The 6043-nt window shown below is 26.9% G+C and overlaps 1 pseudogene; it reads left to right on the top strand.

Moving 5' to 3' along the window:
- Positions 1–3317: 3317 nt before the first annotated feature.
- Positions 3318–5091, top strand: LOC107057897 (uncharacterized; annotated as a pseudogene).
- The last annotated feature ends 952 nt before the right edge of the window (positions 5092–6043 follow it).

Here is a 6043-nt window from a genome sequence, read left to right on the forward strand (position 1 = left end):
AAATAAAATGGGAAATAAATAGAAAAGAATTATATGCTCTATATAAATGTTTATTAGCTTTTGAACCATACATCGTATATAACAAATTTATTGTAAGAACAGATAATACGCAGGTAAAATAGTGGATAACAAGAAAGGTACAAGATTCAGTAATGACCAAAGAGATACGAAGACTAGTATTAAATATATTAAATTTTACATTTACAATAGAAATAATATGTACTAACAAGAATGTTATTGCAGATTACATCTCAAGACAAAGCTACACTGAAAAACAAAATATTATAGAAGAAATATTCAAAGCTCTGAACCTACTTTGCACAAAAGTAGAAAATATTGACAAAGACCTACAACAAATAAAAAGTCAGCAGCATGACTATAAAAATGCGGAGCTAAGTCGACCAGAAGACTTAAAAAATCCAGAGCTATAAGGTGACGTTGGGAAACACCTAAAAGTCCATAATGATTTGTTACATGCAGCTACAGGAAGCACATCTTCAACAAAAGAAGAAAATAAAACCAGATATGTTAATACTAATATGAACAAAATATTTGAAAAACCATTTATGCCAAAGAACCAAAAAGATCCATTATTTCTACCACCTCAGCTAAACACATATAAAGAAAGCCTAGGACAAAATAAAAAGACATATAACCATATAACCAGAGCTTATATAGAGAACATCCACAAATACAGACCTTTCTAACCAAAATCCAAAGTCCAAAAATACAAAAAACCCATGAAGATTACATTACACAAAATCTACAGGGATATAACAAGTTGATTGCACAACCAGGAACTAGCACCAATCTAGTAGGAACTTGCTACAACTATGGATTATTGAGTACTGTATATACCCAAACGGGAGACGAGATATCAACAATACCAGAGCTACATAAGGCCTTTATGCATTATAAAAGGATAACTAAAGGAACCCTTTTTATATAAAGTTCTATTCAGCACCAGCAGAAATATTGTATGATGAAATTAAACCTATCATACAAGTGATAAAAATCGGACTAACTAGAGAAATGGTAATACCAGAAAAAATAGAACGACAAGACGAGATACAAAAGATAGAGATACCGGAATTCTATGCAAGAAAATGGATTATTAGAATAGCTACTATTTTGAACGAGTTAACAACCTATTATTTGAATGGAAATTCAGTATGGAGCTATTATGCAAGAGAACAAACTATGATATATTCAAATTCCAGAGAAATCAGAGAAGCAGATATGGAAGAAATACGACAATGAATACTGAGCTTATTAAAACCAGAACAACAGCCAACTACAAGAGCAATACGGAAGAATTTCATTTCGCCAAAAATAATGACAAACTATTGCAAAACTATTGGACACAGATATCCAGATCATCAATGTTCAAAATGCTATGGAGAAGACAACGTAATTCTAGCTGTCCAGCTAGAATAAAAACGACAAGATAAAATGCAAAAACGACAAAACAACCAGGTAAAGTGTGCAGCAGAAGACAAGATAAAATGTGCATTATTGTAAAGTAAAGTGCAGTAAAGTAGTGTGCATTATTATGCATTATTAAAGACAAGTGTAAAGTAAGGTATGTAAATTAGTGGACAAGTGTAAAGTAAAATAGTATAAGTAATAGTGTTAGTGATAGTGATAGAAAAAGTAAGGTATGTAAATTAGTGGACAAGTGTAAAGTAAAATAGTATTAGTAATAGTGTTAGTGATAAAAATAAAGTAAGAAAGATGTAACGTAAGTAATAGGATTAGCATCTCTACTTGTATAAATAGAGAGCCATTAGGCACATCTAAGGCAAGACTCTCTCGACGGAAAGCAAGCCTCCTTGTAAACAAAAATATTTCAATAAAATATCAAGTTTCCAATCTAAGATATGGATCAAAACACAACAGAAATTACACTCCTAGAAAAACAGGTATATCAATTTATGATTATACATAGCTAAATCTATTGATTCCTGAATATCCTAGCATGATTAAATAAGTTTATATTAGTTATTATATGCTAGAATTATTTGAAGCATGTTTCTAGTTTGTTAACATGAGGAGAAAAGGAAAAACTTCCAGACTATACCATCCTAAAGTTGAAACCATAGGCAAGGAAGCCATGAGGGGAGTAAACAGAGTTGAGGCGCTGTTAGGAAGGGAGTACCTTTGAAAGTACGATGTTAATAGTGACAGGAGAACATGATTGAAAATAATCTAGTGTATAGTAATCTAATATGAATAATATTTATTATGCATATGATATAAGAGAATTATTGATTAAACAGCAGAACATTAATATGACTACCTATCTATATGATGAAATGATATTAGCTTATGAAACACTGATTTTATATATTCTAAAAAAATATAAAAAATAATTGAATTAAGAAGAATGATATGGGAAAAAATATTTGACTTAGAAGAATTAGAACTAGCAACTCAAACCTGGTATGAAATAGACGAAATAGATGAAATATAGGATCTAGAACGAATTAATATTAATGATTTAGAATTAGAATACTCAGACTAATGATAAATTACGAATACCTTTAATATTGGCAAGCAACTATTGCAGATATCACCTTATTAGGAAATCTGATAAAAAAAAAACAAGCAACTATTGAAAATATAACCTTATTAGGAGACCTAATAAAAGAAAATATAGAAATATATCAAAGAACCCAAGATATACAATATATAGAATATATTCTAGAAAATATAAAAGAAATAATCAGATTAATACCCTTGAAAAAAGAATATTATGATAAAGCTTTCTATACCTAAAAAGTACATAAATAATATTAAAGAAATATCGAGATTAAAACACTTAGCCAAAGAATATTACAATAAAAGCTTTAGTGAAACTTTAATATTATAAAACCGAAAAAGCATATGAACTCCGCACCCCCGAAAAATGGTATCAGAGCTATGGATGAAAAGAAACATAGGAAGAAACATACTAGTGGAAAGTCAAACAAAATAAGAAGAAAATTAAACAAATTATATCCAGATTATAAACTACTCAATATCACAAAAACTGATAACGACAAATTAGATCAATTGATAGATAATATATCTAAAATAGAATATAAATATATTCAATATTTAAAGATACAATGAATAACGAAAATACCGAATATAGACAAAAACTTACTGAAGCAATTATAGCAAAAAGACAAGAATTAAGACATAGGCAAAATAGACTTAACAATAATATATTTGCAGGAATTTGTAAAAAATCTATAATAGCACAGAGAAAAACTATTTTTTATTTACAGATACAAATAGAAAAATTAGAATATAAACTACAACACAATTTATAAATGAATAAAGAAGAATACGCAATAGATGAAAAAACATATGAAAACCATGACGGATTAAAAATAAAAATAATATTTTCTAATCTAGGAAGAAGATATAAGAAAATAGGTGACAATATAAGTTTAATGTTAGAAAAAGAAACGATAAAACTAGAAGATAGTTTAACTGCTATGATAAGAATAACAAAAGAAAATGAAGAAATAGATAGAAAAACGGAAATTGAAAAAATAAAACAACAAGCAAAAAAGGAAGTACAACAATTAGAAGAAGTAAAAAAATACTAAAATAATAGAACTAGAAAAAGAGCTGGCAATATTAAAAGAAATGTATGAACTTAAACAAAAAGAAAAAGAACAAAAAAGTAAATTAGCAAATGAGATAAATAAATTTAAAGAAATATTGCATAATTAGAAGAACTAGAAGAAAAAGAAGAAAACCAAGACAATCTACCTAAAATAGGAATTGATGAAATAAATAATGATGATCTAGAAGAACAACATTCAGAAACAAGTGAAACATATACGGAACTTTTAGCAAAAATAGATACAAAGAATTTAGAAGTAAATACAGGAAACGTAGATATGGATGAAAAACCTAGTACATCAGGAATAAAAAACCAAAAAAATCCAAGATACTATAATGCAAACTATAAACAATATGATAGAGAAAAAACTATGTGGGATAAAAGATTGAATAAAAAATGGACACCTAAACCAATAACTGAACAACATATTTTTTTAGATTTAGATTGTGTAGCAGATATAAATAAAACAATTCAATTATGGATGGGATGTATATCAAAATAATTAATAGATAACAAAATAGGAATGACAAAAACACCAGGATATATAGAAAGAACACTTATAGGAACAGTAAAATTAATGGCTACAAAATTTAATCTGATGACAGTTTAAAAACTTTTAAGAAGTAATAAAAAAATTTAGATGGTGAATTAGCTACTACAACTATGGAAATATTATATAAATACGAAGTAGCTATAAGAAATGAATTTAGTAGTATGACAACAGAAGTAGAAGAACAAAATAAAGAAAAAATTATAAACAGGAATTTGATGACAAAATTAGCAATATGTAATATGTGTTATATAGGCGAATATACGTGTGCATTTAGAGAATATTATTATAAAGGAACATATAATACAGAAGAAAGTAAAGAAATAAGAAAATTATACTTTACAAATTTACCAAAACCTTCTAATTCAAAAGTAATAAAAAAGTTGGAATGAAGCAGGATTAACAGATACCTTAGGAGCTAGGATGAAATTCTTATAACGATAGTTTATAGAACTATGTGAAAAGTATAAAGAAGAAATAAAAATGGAAAAAATATTGGTAAAAACCTTAGCATGTTGCAAAAATAAAACAACACCCCAATTCGGTTGTACAAATAGATACTATAAAAAGAAATATAATAAAAAATACAGATCAATATATAAATATAAAAAAACAAGCAGAAGATTCTATGTAAAACACTATAAAACTAAAAGACCATATAGACCAAAGAAAAAATTAACAGAATGTACTTGTTACACTTGTGGAAAATTAGGACATATAGCTAAAAATTGTATATTACCTAAAATTCCAAAGAAAAAACAAATATCAGAAATAATAATNNNNAAAATATATACAAATAGAGTATATAGATTATGAATTGGAAAGCGACGATAGTATATATGAATTATCAGAAAACGAAACAGACGAAATGGAAAATAATTCAGTCATAGAATCAGATAATGAATACTATATAAATGACTGAAACAGATATACAAATAATAACTAAAGAAAAATATCAAGATGAAGAATCGGCAGAACAAAAAATAATATTTGATAATAATATATTTGAACAAATAAAAGGAAAAGAATAAGACCTAAGCGTAGAAAAAATATTCAAAATACCAACAATAAGAAATTGGTTTAAACGACAAAAAGAAGAATACTATGTAGTAAGTCAAAGAGAACATATCATAGATTGCAAATACATCAAAGGAAAGGCCAAAATACCAGTAATAAACAAACGAATGATCAATAAAGAAATACAAGATATTAAGGCTAAAAATTCAATTAAATATGTACATTTAGGAGGAATAGGAATATTAAAAAAAGCATGTTTTAGAAAAGTAATAGATACACCCATAGAAATAAACTTAGCAGATGATAGGATCATACAAGCTATCGAAAAAAGTATAATAAGTGCAGTAAAAGGTAACCTGATATACCAAAAATTTAAATTCATAATAAGTGGCTAACTACTCAGTAGCAATAAATGACAGGAATATAGATACATCACTAGTATTATATTGGAAAAATGTCAGGGATAGAACTAGCCCCAGGAAGTAAAATATTTACAGCTAGATGTAAAAACTTGTATGTTTTAACAACAAAACATAAGATAACAACAAAAAATAAAAAAAATAAAAAAAAATAAAAAAATCCTTTTGAAAGAATAGTTACAGTCATAGATAATAATGACTATAGTTATAATGAGATTGACATAGAAGAAGATTTAGAATGATTATAGTTATAATGAGATTGATATAGAGGAAGATTTAGAAATAGTAAAAGAAAGATTAAGCACATCAAAAAGAATAAACTGTGAAATAACACAAATATCATGAAAAATGAGTACCTCAAGAAGAATAGATAAAACTCCACAAAAATCAATAGAAGAAGAAATAAAACCATATCGTTACTACATAACGGGAGTAATG

The sequence above is a fragment of the Solanum tuberosum genome, unplaced genomic scaffold (genome assembly GCF_000226075.1).
Source record: "Solanum tuberosum cultivar DM 1-3 516 R44 unplaced genomic scaffold, SolTub_3.0 scf00002, whole genome shotgun sequence".
In the NCBI taxonomy this organism is placed as follows: Eukaryota; Viridiplantae; Streptophyta; class Magnoliopsida; order Solanales; family Solanaceae; genus Solanum; species Solanum tuberosum.